The sequence below is a fragment of the Canis lupus genome, chromosome 5, assembly GCF_048164855.1.
Source record: "Canis lupus baileyi chromosome 5, mCanLup2.hap1, whole genome shotgun sequence".
NCBI lineage: Eukaryota > Metazoa > Chordata > Mammalia > Carnivora > Canidae > Canis > Canis lupus.
The window spans coordinates 4499147-4514068 of NC_132842.1; the positions used below are offsets into that span (position 1 = coordinate 4499147).

General features: G+C 35.7%; 1 pseudogene; it reads right to left on the bottom strand.

Moving 5' to 3' along the window:
• Window positions 1–266: 266 nt before the first annotated feature.
• On the bottom strand, window positions 267–2720 carry LOC140632861 (heat shock protein HSP 90-beta-like; annotated as a pseudogene).
• Window positions 2721–14922: the final 12202 nt, after the last annotated feature.

Below are 14922 nucleotides of genomic sequence, written 5' to 3' on the forward strand. Positions count from 1 at the left end.
CTTTTAGTTTTTATTTTTTATAAAACTGTATCTTCTTTATTTTGCATATTTTAATCTCAAAATAAACAAACACCACAATACACATCCAAACCCCTTGTTAAATTTCATGAGGGCTAGGGCTTAAGGCCCTTCTTTCCTGCCTCAAACAAAGACAGGAGGGGAAAAAATCCACTAGACATCAGCAGAGGGAAGTAGGTGAACTGGGGCTACTCAGGGTTGCTGGGGAGCCATGGGGACACAGAAGGCACAAGGTCTGCGGGGAGAAATTAATTGACTTCTTCCATGTGAGAGGCATCCTCATCACCCTCAAGCAGAGGGATCTCATCAGGAACAGCAGCACTGGGTTCCTCTGCTGTCACTTCATCTTCATCAATGCCCAGGCCTAGCTTGATCATATGGTAAATACGGTTGGAGTGAGTCTGGGGATCCTCCAGTGAGAAGCTGGAGGAGAGCAGAACTGTTTCAAACAGCAGCACCACCAGGTCCTTGACAGCCTTATCATTCTTGTCTGCCTCTGCCTTCTGCCACAGCATCTCCACAATGGGGTGGTCAGGGCTGATCTCCAGGTGCTTTTTGGCCATCATATAACCCATTGTAGAGTTGTCCTGGAGTGCCTGGGCTTTCATGATCCGCTCCATGTTGGCAGTCCAGCCATAGGGTGCTAGTCACAATACAGCAGGGTGAAGCCACCAGCGTGTTGGAGATGGTCACCTTTTCAACCTTCTTATCCAAGATTTCCTTCAGAGTTTGCAGAGATTCTCAAACTTGGCCTTACTCTCCTCCATTTTCTTCTTCCCCTCTTCATCCTCAGGCAACTCCAGGCCCTCCTTGGTAACTGAGACAATACTCTTCCCATCAAACTCCTTGAGCTGCTGCACACAGTACTCGTCGATAGGCTCTATCATATACAGTACCTCGAAGCCTCGTTTCTGCACTCGCTCCACAAAAGCGGAGTTGGCAACCTGCTCTTTGCTCTCACCAGTGATGTAATAGATGGACTTCTGAGTCTCCTTCATATGGGACACATACTCTGAAAGAGAAGTAATCTCATCTCCAGACTGGAAAGTGTGGTAACACAGCAGCTCAGAAAGGCGGCACCGGTTAGTGGAATCTTCATGGATTCCAAGCTTTAGGTTTTCAGAGAATGCCTCATAGAATTTCTTATAGTTCTCCTTGTCTTCTGCCAATTCAGAGAAGAGCTCAAGGCATTTCTTCACAATATTTTTGCAAATGACCTTCAAGATTTTGCTCTGCTGGAGCATTTCTCAGGAGATGTTCAGGGGCAGGTCCTCGGAGTCAACCACACCACGGATGAAGTTGAGATACTCTGATATCAATTCATCACAGCTGTCCATGATGAACCCATGGTGGACATAGAGTTTGAAGTTGTTCTTTTCCTTCTTGTTCTCAAAGAGGTCAAAAGGATCCCAACAAGGGATGAAGAGCAACGCCCTGAATTCCAACTGACCTTCTACAGAGAAGTGCTTGACTGCCAGGTGATCTTCCCAGTCATTAGTAAGGCTCTTGTAAAACTCTCCATATTCCTCCTGGGTGGTGTCTTCAGGATTTCTGGTCCAAATGGGCTTGGTCTTGTTCAGTTATTCTTGATCAGTGTATTTTTCCTCAATCTTCTTTGTCTTCTTTCTCTTGTCATTCCCACTATCATCCTCCTCATCTGAACCCACATCTTCAATCTTGGGTTTCTCCTCATCATCTTTATCTTCTTCCTCCTTCTCCCCTTTCTCCTCTTCTGCCTCATCATCACTAATTTCTTTCTCTCATTCCTTCTCCAAATAAAGGGTGATGGGATAACCTATGAACTGTGAGTGATTCTTCACCACTTCTTTGACACACCTCTCCTCTAAATATTCTTTTTGGTCTTCTTTAAGATGGAGGATCACTTTGGTACCCTGGGCAATGGGCTCACCATGGTCTGCACACACAGTGAAAGAGCCCCCAGGGATCCCTGGGTGACTCAGTGGTTTGGCGCCTGCCTTTGGTCCAGGGCCTGGTCCTGGAGTCCCGGGATCCAGTCCCACGTCAGGCTCCCGGTATGGAGCCTGCTTCTCCCTCTGCCTATGTCTCTGCCCGTCTCTTTCTCTGTGTCTATCATGAATAAGTAAATAAAAATTTTTTGAAAAGAAAGAAAGAAAGAAAGAAAGAAAGAAAGAAAGAAAGAAAGAGCCCCCAGCAGAAGACTCCCATGCATACTGCTCATCATTATTGTGCTTTGTGATAACAACCACTTTCTCTGCCACCAGATAAGCAAAATAAAAGCCAACACCAAACTGTCCAATCATGGAGATGTCTGCACCAGCCTGAAGAGCCTCCATGAATGCTTTAGTGCCAGACTTGATGCTGGTTCCCAAGTTATTTATGAGATATCAGCTTTGGTCATACCAATGCCTGTGTCCACTAGAGTCAGGGTGTGTTCCTGGTGGTTATGGATGATGTCAATTTTCAGGTCTTTACCGCTGTCCAACTTGGAAGGGTCTGTCAGGCTTTCATAGCAAATCTTGTCCAAGGCATCAGAAGCATTACTTAACTCTCGAAGAAAAATTTCCTTGTTAGAATAGAACGTATTGATGATGAGGGACATGCGCTGGGCAATTTCTGCCTGGAAGGCAAAAGCCTCCACCTCCTCCTTTCCATGGTGCACTTCCTCAGGCATCTTAAAGGAGAAGAGCTGCAAGTACTACAGACCACGGTGGGCAGGGGCTGTGTCCCGCTCGCCGCACCAAGGCTGCGAAGGGGGGGCCTCAAGAGACTATTTCATTTTAGAGTAAGATCAGTTACCATTGGTCTTGGTAGCCATGTATCTATGTTAAAACAATCAGGACAACAGGACAAAGACATGAAATAGAGAACCACAAACTCCAAGTTTATCCTTCTGGTGGTAATAATTTTTAATGTCTCTATACAAAGTATAATCTCTAAGATGACTTTTCTTTAATAACAATTTCGGGTTTTTTTAATTAAAAACATTTTATTGGAGTTCTTTAATAACAACTTTGAATATTGCCTTTCATGTAGCAACACTCTGACTCAAAGAGTCAATTCTTGTTTAATTAGTTTTTTTCTTTTCTTTCTTAAAGATTTTATTCATTTTTTCATGAGACACACAGAGAGAGGCAGAGACATAGGCAGAGGGAGAAGCAGCCTCCCTGAGGGAAGCCCAATGCAGGACTTGATCCCAGGACCCCAGGATCATGACCTGAGTGAAAGGCAGATGCTCAACCACTGAGCCAGCCAGGCACCCCTAGGTTATTATTTTCTATGCAATTTCTTGTTCTCAGCAATTCAAGCATTCTGCCAATCTTTAGAAAATAAATAAAATAGAATGAAACAAAAATCTGTTAGAGTTTCTATATTACTCTAATTACTGATGAGCAAATTTGAAAAGTAGTCTAAAGTGAAAATTTTACAATATAATTTTACTTCATTAACAATCTTGTTCCTTCCAAGAAACATATACATGTGTTTGCTATTCTCCAGTCAAGTGCTTTGCATACTTTAGTTCAGTTACTCATCATAATAACCTCTTGAGATGGATACAATGATTATCCATTACAAATAATTTAAAAAGGATTTTCAAACTTTAAGTAATGTACTCAAGGTTGTAAAACTTGTAAATCATACTCCTAGGACTTGTAATCAGGCAGTTCATAAGTTCTGAGCTTTTAACCCAAAAGTTTTGTTTACCTCCTATTTAGCCCTATTGTCATTCTCTGTCTTACTATTTATTTTTCACTAAATTATGGTAATTTCTTTAGCTTTCTTTGATTTGTATTTTTTATGTGTCTTTTTCCATTACTTAATATTCAACATTTCTTTGTTCTTATTTTTAGGTATATCTTTTAAATATAGATGTTGCTGGATTTTTAAAAACAAATCTGATCATTTATGTATTTTAATTGGCAACTTGAATTACAACTATGATAATTACTGATATATTTAGATTTATCTTTATCTTACTTTGAGCTTTATGTATATCTTGCTTTTTATAGTTTTGTTCTTTTTTGTTATTTCTTGCTTTTTTTTCCCTTTTCCTTTTTCTCCTTTCTTTTTTTTCTCTTTCCTTTTCTCTTTCCTTATTTTTTTAAGATTTTATTTATTCATGAAGACACATAGAGAGTAGCAGAGACATAGGCAGAGGGAGAAGCAGACTCCTAGCAGGGAGCCCGATGTGGGACTCCATCCCTGGACCTGAGATTACACCCTGAGCCAAAGGTATAACCAGTGAGCCACCTAAGCGTTCCTCTCTTTGTTATTTCTTGACTCTGGTTTGCTTGTTTTTATATTTTGTCTTTTTAAAAGTTATGACAATTTATACATTGTGATTTTAATTTTTATATAAATAATATTTGCTTAGGTTACTATTATTATCATTTGCTTTGCACTCTACTCTTCTTGCATCTAAGTTGCTTTCTTTCTTTCTTTCTGAAATATATCTTTCAGAAGTTCTGTTTGTGTTGGTCTGTTGGTAAACACTCTGTTTTATCATTCCATTATCTTCACTTTTGTTGTTGTTGAGAATTATACTATCAATTTTTTTAAAGGAACTTTAAAAAGAAATACATTAGCACACATGAAAAGTTTTGAACAACATATAATTGTAAGAGACCATTCAATGTCAATATCCTAGATGAATAATATATCCTCAGACACTTTTCCTAAATTAGTTCACCACATAATTCATTTCACTACATAGGGGAAATGGTTATAATTAAAATAATAATATGTGAAAAATAATAATAACTACGATAATTGGGTGTTTATTCCTCCAGATACTTTTCTAAGGCCTAAATCATTTAGTTTAATCATTGCTATGATGTGTCTAGGAATACATTTTTTTAAATTCTGTTTCAGTTGTGAAGTCCCTCTTTAACTCATGGGTTTTCATTTTTAACTCTTTTGTAAAAATCCCTGCCATTTTCTTTCAAATATTTTTTCTGTCACATTTTTTAAAGTTCCACTAACACATATGTTAAATTTTTTTATATATCTTTTGCTTTTTTAAAAATAAATTTTCTACCTTTTAGGCTTTCTGAATCTCAGTCTGTGAATTTCTTCTGAAATATCTTTAAGTTTGTGAATTTTCTCTTCAGCTGTGTACAATCTCCTATTAAAAATATTTACTGGGTTATTAAGTTCAATTATTGCACTTGAAAGCTCCAAAATACCTGTTTTAGATTTGTTTTTATGATCTATTTCTTCTCTTGGTTTTAAGTTGTGTGAAATTATATCCTGTTATGATTGAAAATTTTGTAGAACTCTAGATTGGTCTATGAGGAAATTATAATGCAGATCCAAATAATGTTTTCTTCCAGATGGGGTTTATTGTTACTTTTGGCAAGCAGTTAGGTTAGGTGCAGATTAACTTAGTACTAATGAGGGCTGATCCAGAGCAGGACTTCTGAATTTTTAAGAGCTGATCTATTTCTGAATCACTCCAATTACTTGGATGCACACACACTTCTGCGTTTTGGTGTATATTCTTCATTACAATACATATTGTAATGCCTGACTGCCTAGCATAGAATAGACAACACACTGTGAAGAGAGACATAGTTTTTAAATAAATTATTATGTTTCAGGCACTCTTTTAAGTATCTTATATATACTATGATACTATTAGTAAAATCCCTAAGAAATTACATTTTACAAATGAGTATAGAAATATCAAACAACTTGTAAAATTTTGCGTAAGTGTAAATGGTAAAGCCAAGATTAAAAACCAAGTTTGTATGAAAGAAAACATTATTATTTTTTAAATTTATTTTTATTTATTTATGATAGACATAGAGAAAGAGAGAGAGAGAGAGGCAGAGACACAGGCAGAGGAGAGGGAGAAGCAGGCTCCATGCCGGGTTCCCGCCGCAGGACTCGATCCCGGGACTCCAGGATCGCGCCCTTGGCCAAAGGCAGGCGCGAAACCGCTGAGCCACCCAGGGATCCCCCAAAAACATTATTATTTTATTGCTTTCTTTATACTAATGCTCTCTATTCTTTCTGTTTCATTTCTTTTTCATTTTTCCCCCTCACACTCACTCAATCTCACTTTTCCTCTTTCTCTTCCCCTTTCCTTTTTTTTTTTCCTTAAAAAAAATCTAAGGAGAAAACATGATCTAATGACATTTTCAGCTTATATTCTGACTAGCTACAGTACCAACATAGGTGAAACTGTACCTTATGAAGACACTGGGGAGTCATAACAATTAGGAGAGGCTAACTCTGCTACACATCATCTGTTATACTATCAGAATTGTTCTCCAGTAAGACCTCTTAATGATACATGTTCCTGGCCTCCCAGTTTACCACAAATCTATTCATTTCCTCTTTTCTCCTACCTTAGACACTTAAACTTTGTCTTTGATTGGGAATGACATCCACATCCTAAATGTGTCTATAATTGCAGTTTTGCCAGGCTCCAGTCCATTCTCCAAAGACTGCTCTTTCTAAAAAGTAAAATTTTTCATGATAATATATCTGCCAAAAGCCATCAGTGCCCTTATGTATCCCTCAGGGCAATCCTCAGAAGGAAACAGAAGCCCCATCTTGCTTGTTAGCTTCTCTACACATTTTCCATAGTTCTTTAATATGTCATGTTCTCTTTGTTATACTTTTAATTTTTACGTATTGTTTTCTCTCTCTGTGATTAAAATGTCTTTACCTCCCCATGTTTTATCTTTGATAACTCCCCCATTTTTAGGATCAACTTAGTCATGATTTCTTCCAAGAAGATTTTTCTAATCACCATTGACAAGAGTTTTAAATGCCTCCATATATCTCTGTGCAATCCATATTATCAGCTTACTTATCATATTGTACCTTAGTTTCCTATTCACTTATTTGTGTCTTAATTCCATTGTACCTCACAATTGACTTGACATGGAGAGGGTCCTCATTAAATGTTTATTTAATAAATACTGAATAGATAAATGATAAGAAAATAAAGGTGCAGCAAAATGCCCGTAATGTGATCTAATTCATATGCAAGAAAAATTCAAACACATACTTGCACACACATACATAATATTAAAATAATTGAAAGACTATATAACAAAATATTTATAATAGTTATAAATAAAAATATATTCATAAGTCTCCTGTATAATCCAGTCAATCACATAAAAGAGCTTTTAAGTGTTACTCCCAATTTTACCACGACTAGATTGAATCTTTTAGCATATGAGATTTCAGGTGTTTTTACATATCATTTTCTTGAACGATATTGTGATACCAGAATTTGAGACTTAATTTGATTATGGAATCAAATTATGTTCAACAATTGCATATTAAATTCCTGTTATGTTGTTATCACTTAACTAGATTCTATGATAGAAAGTGACAATTTTGTAACTGTTTTTGAGTTACTTACAAACTTATGTGGAGAAAGAAAATATATTAATATTATATACACTAAGAGAAATTTTTTTGATCAGATAATTAGGCACTGAATACATACTTGTTCGTAAAATATTTAAGGTTGGACTTTATATATTTTAATACCTTTTGCATTCTATTCCTCTCACATCAGTCCCTTCTGTTTTACTATACTTATTGTTGAGGCATAGAATCCAACACTTAAAAAGAGCTAAAAAACCTTTTAAGGATCAAACTATTGTTTGCCTGAATATCTCCATCAAGAGCATCACCAATGGCCACATTGCTTAAATTTGAATACCTATAGTAATGCCAACTGCATGTTTCCCAAGCTCTTACCACTGTGTACTTTCTCCTGTGGTTTCTAATCACATCAAGACCAAGTCCAGTCCCTCTTTCCATACTGACTAGTGAATATTTGAAGATAAATACTATAATAGTATGTATATATATATATATATATTATATTTATATATAATTCAATTAATATGTGTCTTACATAATTTTTGTATTTTTCAAGAAATTGCTAAATCACTCTGTGATATATTTTATATTTAAGTATAAAAATATATTATATTTTGAAATATAACTATATTTTATAAACTATAACTAAAATATAACTTTAACCTAAATATAACCTAAAATATATTTTAAAATATAACCAATTTTAAAAATCTATATTTAAATATGTAACCTAAATATTTAAATCAATCTACTAAGAAAAGGTGAAGAAAGTATTTTGTAATAAAGTGTTAAAATTTTGGAAATACTGCATTTTAAGTCTACTAATTTAGTGACTTAGCCTACAGAGGCAAAATAATGTATTTTCTACTTATCATAAAATGTTCTATTTGTTTTGAAGTTTGAAAGAAATGAGAGGCAAGTGGGAAAATTTGTCCATGCTATCTTACAGTGAAAATTGGAATTTTTTTCCCCAGTATTGTGATTTAAAATAAATATAACGGTTTTCCTCCTTAATAACCAGTGGAAGTTCAGAAACTGAACTAGAGAAAATTATGTCCTTGGAAGGGGTAGAGTGACACCATGTGGAGTAAAACAAAACACAACTACTCCACAACACTGACACTGGCTTTCCCCAGGAGAGCACAACTTGAAAGGAAAGGAAACCAGATTGACTTTTCAAGTAAGTCATCTAATTTTCCTAAATTCTTCTTAAAATTCTTCATTAAGAATATGGATATGTTCAAATTAGCTAACAGCAAAGAGGGCTTATGCAATTAGAGTATGTAGCATTTTATAAGAAATACTTTATACTCTAAATAGAGAAAAAATTATAGTAAAGCATCATAATTCATATACATCTGAGTAAATATATATCTATATAAAGGATCTCTTATCTAACACACACACACACACATACCATATTTCATCCATACTTGTATCTAGAAGTTTCAGTGATCTAAGAGCATTTACAATCTAAGTCAGAGCCTAAATAATTACTAAATAAACTTTCTTCTCAAATATTTTTTAGAAAAAAAAATCAGAGCAATACATTTTATGTGGAGTCCACTAATATAAATCAATTGATTCCACAAGGAGAAGCCAGAAAATCACTGACTAATGTGTGCATTTGAGATGGGATTTGGAGAAAAAAATTTTGACTAAAACTTTTCTTGAAGAAACATGTATTGTAGTAATGGGAATTACATATGTTGCTAATTTTTTTCATTTGTTAATTTACTCAATAAATATTGAAGGAGCACATATTACATTTTTAGGTACTGTGAGAAGTGTTGGAAAGATCTCTGTAATGTAGAAATCTTGACTAAAAAGCTAATAAAGCAATATAATGAAGAGTCAGAAAAATAAATTAAGAAATGTTTAAAATTAGCCTCAAATACCATTTGAACATTTATGGAAAAGATCATAATATTTTATAGACCTAATAATAGGGTAAATAATACCATTTTCTCTTCCCAAAATATTGAAAAAACATTTTTAAAGACGAATCATATGATAGCATTCATTGGCTTTAGATGTTCCCATCACATTTTTATCATTTGGAATCCCCATTCTGGTCTACACTAGGTTCCCTCGCTCCTCTCCTGCTTTTCCACTTTTCATCTCACTGTGTTCTCTCCAATCTTGTAGGTCTCTGTTGTTGGACACATTGAACCCATGTCTGCTGGTAGCAGGCCTATGTACCAACTGTTTGCTGTCTGAAATGTTCCTCCTTGCTTTGTGCACATAAGGTGCTAATCTTTTTTTTTTTTTAAGATTTTATTTATTCATTCATTCATGGGAGACACAGAGAGAAAGAAAGGCAGAGACACAGGCAAAGGGAGAGAAGCAGGCTCCTCACAGGGAGCCGGATGTGGGACTCAATCCTGGGTCTTCAGGGTCATGCCCTGGGCTGAAGCGCTAAATCGCTGAGCCACCCTGGTGCTGATCTTTTTTTTTTTTTTTTTCGGTGCTAATCTTTTAATACTAAATGTGACTTGACTCTTACCTCCTCAGGAATGACATTTTTTGACTTTCCAATTCAATGCTTTCACCATCCCCCATACATACATATTCTCTATATCACTTTACTTCATTATAATTATTCCTTTGTCATTTATTAGTAGCTGTTATTTTCTTCTTTGTGCTTGTTTCTTAATGTGGCTTCCCCAACAATAATATAAGCTCCCAGAGAGAGTTTATCTGTTGTTGGCTTCATCCCTGTCATTTATAATGATGGTTGTTGGGGAGCCCTGGGTGGCTCAGCAGTTTAGCACTTGCCTTCCACCCAGGGCCTGATCCTGGAGACCAGGGATTAAGTCCTGCATCAATCTCCCTACTTGGATCCTGCTTCTCCCTCTGCCTCTCGCTCTGTGTCTCTCATGCATTAAAAAAAAAAAAAATGATGGTTGTCCACCATCGTGCTCAACAAGTATTGAATGAATATTTTAATTTTTATTTATTTATTTTTCCATTATGCATGCCCTCTTCTAAAGGAGTTTGAGGCACTTTTAATTCTGTTTTCTCCTTTCTTCCTCCCTCCCTCCCTTCCTTCCTTCCTTTTCTTTCTATTCTTAAAATATTCCCTCCTTCCCTCTCTCCTTCCATATCACTCTTTTTTCTTTCTCCCCTCCCTCCCTGCTTCCCTTCCTTTCTTCCTTTCTGTTTAATCTTTCTGTCTTTCTTTCTTTTACAGAAATATGAATATTTTCACACTTAGCATTTAAGGAAAGACGACAACTTGATGCCAACTCAAGTGTCTTTATATTTATTCAATTTTTAAAAGAAGCATTGGAAGTCAGTCTCCAAACACTATGATCAATCTCTGGAATAACTATCAAAGTTATATATAGAGTTTATATGTATATATATAACAACTTTGATACTTATTATTGATACTTATATATTGATATATATATATATATCAATAAGGCTTGCACAATTATACTTGTTCTTCTAGGATTGCAGCAACAACAGATGCTTGATTTGAAACAGTGCAATATATGTTAGTTTTTTTAAAGATTTTCAGACTTTTAATAAAGAAACAGGGTTAGATTTATTGTGTAACCAATGACTAGTACTTATGCAGTGACAGATTTTAGAGAAATACAAGAAATAATAAATTTTACTAATGAAAAAAGACATGTGTGAAACTTAAATTTTCTGCAGTTCTAATTAATTGATACTAGCTACCTTGAGTACTATGTCTCTACAAATTTGAGTCATGTTCAGGCTTATAGGTAGTTCTTTGATTGAATAATAATGCATTTGTAAGCAGCTTCCTAAATTAAATTATATAGTTGGAATACTTAGAATAATTTTAATTTTCCTTAAAGTACTTTGTCTGATAAGAGCACCTAAAGGATTTTGTCTGACTAGCACTTTCCCAGGTGTTATGTTTATACAATGCACTAATTAAAAACACAGTTACTTAAAAAGCATGCAAATATAGTGGGAAAACCTTATGAATTATCTCTGAAATTACCTACTTTTTCTGCTTAGAATGGCACTGGGTCTACAGGGGATGTCGAGTTGCACAAAGTGGATGTATACTTCCAAATTTTGAGTTGCCATCAAGAGAGATTGTTCAGGTCGTCTAGGCTTATTCTTGGAGATAGATAAAAACAATGGTTACAGCATAATTATGAAGATTATTTTGGTCTTATACAAATATACAGATATAATAAGATAGCTCTCTAGCTCCATCTATGTTCTTGGAAATTGCAAGATTTCATTCTTTTTTTATAGCTGAATAATATTCCATATATGTGTATATGGAATTATATATTTATATACATATACGTATATATATAATAGAATAAAAATTTCCCATCTATAGATAATATATACACCAATTCTTAATCTTTTTATCTATCAGAGGACCCTTGGACTACTCCTATAATTTAGTTATTGTAAATAATACTGCAGTAAGCAGGGGTGCATGTATTGCTTTGAATTAGTGCTTTTGTATTCTTTGGATAAATACCCAATAGTGTGATTGCTGAATTGGGGAGCAGTCCTATTTTTAAATTTTTTGAGGAACCTCCATACTGTTTTCCACAGTTGCTGCAACATTTGTATCCCTACCAACAGTGCAAGAAGATGCCCCATTCTCCACATCCTTAAGAGTACCTGTTGTTTCTTGTGTTGTTAATTTTAGCCTTTCTCACAGATGTTAAGTGATATCTCATTTTAGATTTTTTTAAAGATTTTTATTTTATTTATTCATGAGACACAGAGAGAGAGGCAGAGACAGAGGGAGAAGCAGGATCCCTGTGAGGAGCCTGGTGTGGGACTCAATCCCAGGACCCAGGGATCATGATCTGAGCCAAAGGCAGACAATCACTGAGCCATCCAGGTACCCTATCTCATTTTAGTTTTTATTTCCATTTTCCTGATGATGAGTGATGTTGAACATCATTTCAAGTGTTTGTTGGCCATCTGGCCAATTTTAATTTGGGTTATTTGGTTTTTATGATGTTGAGTTTGATAAGTTATTTATAGATTTTGGATAACGACCCTTTATCAGATGTGTCATTTGCAAATATTACTTCCATTCTGTAGATTGCCTTTAAGTTTCATTGATTATTTCTGTCATTCTTCAGAAACTTTTATTATGATGTAGTCTCAATAGTTTATTATTTTAAAGATTTATTTATCTATTTATGAGAAACAGAGAGAGAGATACAGAAAGAGACATAGGCAGAGGGAGAAGCAGGCCCCCCGCAGAAAGCCCCATGTGGGGACTTGATCCTGGATCCCGGGATCACACCCTGAGCTGAAGGCAGACACTCAAACGCTGAGCCAGCCAGCCATCCCTCAATAGTTTATTTTTAATTTAGTTCCCTTTGCATCAGGAGAACTTTCTAGAAAAAAGTTGCTATGGTCAATGTCAAAGTAGTTACTGCCTGTAATCTCTTCTAGCATTTTTATGGTTTCAGGTCTCACAATTGTGTCTTTAATCAATTTTTTTAATTTGTATTTATTTTTTCACCTTCCAACAAGATTTATTATTTTTCAAATATTTAAATTATAATTAGTTAACATACAGTGCACTGTTGGTTTCAGGAGTAGAATTACGTGATTCATCACTTATATACAACACCCAGTGCTTATCATAATAAGTACCCTCTAATACCCATTACTCATTTAGCCCATCCCCCAAACACATCCCTGCATCAACCTTCAGTTTGTTCTATAATTAAAAGTCTCTTATGGAGATTTTTTCAATCTCTTCCCCCACACACACACTCCCTTATGCTCACTTGTCCATGTTATTACAAATGACAATATTTCATTCTTTCTGAAGTCTGAGTAATACTACATTGTATATATATATACACTACACCTACTCTATCCATTCATCAGTTGATGGACATTTGGGCTCTTCTCATAGTTTTGGCTATTGTTGATAATGCTGCTATATACATCAGGGTACAGATACACCTTTAAAGTTTCATATCCTTTGGGTAAGTACCTAGAAGTGCAATTGTTGGATAATAGGGTAGTTCTATTTTCAACTTTTTGAGGAACCTCTATATTGTTTTCTAGAGTGGCTGCACCAGTCTACATTCTCACCACCAGTGCAAAAGAGGAGGGTTCCTATTTCTGTACATCCATACCAATATTTGTTCTTTATTGTGCTGCTAATTTTGGCCATTCTAACGGATGTGAGATGATACCACTTCATGGAATCTATTTATATTTCTCTGATGATGAATGATGTTAAACATTTTTTCATGTGTCTGTTAGTCATCTGGATGTCTCCCTTGGAAAAATGTCTATTCATGTCTTCTGCTCATTTCTTAAGTAGATTATTTGTTTTTAGAGGTGTTGAACTTGATAAATTCTTCATAGATTTTGGACACGTAACCAGGCATATCCTTTGCAAATATTTTCTCCCATTCCATAGATTACCTTTTAGTTTTGTTGATTATTTCATTTACTCTGAAGATTTTTATCCTAATGAAGTTTCAATAATTCATTTTTGCTTTTGTTTTCCTTGCCTTTGGTTGGTGACACAACTAAGTAAGAAGTTGCTGCGGCTGATGTCAGAGATGTTGCTACCTGTGTTTCCTCTAGGATTTTGATGGTTTCCAGTCTTATATTTAGGTCTTTCATCAATTTTAAATTATATACATATTGAGTTCGATTTGCCAACATATAGTATATCACCCAGTGCTCATCCCGTCAAGTGCTCCCCTCAGTGGCCATCACCCATTCACCACCCCCATCCACCTCCCCTTCCACTACCCCTTGTTCATGTCCCAGAGTTAAGTCTCTCATGTCTTGTCACCCTCTCTAATTTTTCTCACTCATTTGCCCTCCTTTCTGCTATAATACCTTTCACTATTTCTTATATTCCCCCTATGAGTGAAACCATATAATGATTGTCTTTCTCTGATTGACTTACTTCACTCAGCATAATACACTCCAGTTCCATCCGGTTGAAGCAAATGGTGGGTACTCATTGTTTCTAATGGCTGAGTAATATTCCACTGTAATATATATATTACATCTATATATATATTACATCTTCTTATATATATTACATCTTCTTTATCCATTCATCTTTCAATGAACAAAAGGCTCCTTCCGCAGTTTGACTATTGTGGACATTGCTGCTATAAACGTTGGGGTGCAGGTGTCTTGGCTTTTCACTTCATCTGTACCTTTTTACTTTGCTTTTTAAAAAACATATTATTTATATATTCATGAGAAACACAGAGATAGAGGCAGAGAGATAGGCAGAGGAAGGAGGAGGCTCCATGCAGGGAGCCCAATGTGGGACTCCATCTGAGGACCCTGGGATTATGCCCTGAGCCAAAGGCAGAGGCTTAACAACTGAGCCACCCAGGTGTCCCACACTGCATCTGTATATTTTGGGTAAATCCCCAGCAGTGCCACTGGGTCGTAGGGTAGCTCTATTATAACTCTTTGAGGAACCTCCAGGCCATTTTCCAGAGTGGCTGTACCACTTCACATTCCCACCAAGAATGCAAGAGGGTACCCCTTTCTCCACATCCTCTCCAACATTTGTTACTTCCTGTCTTGTTAATTTTCACCATTCTCACA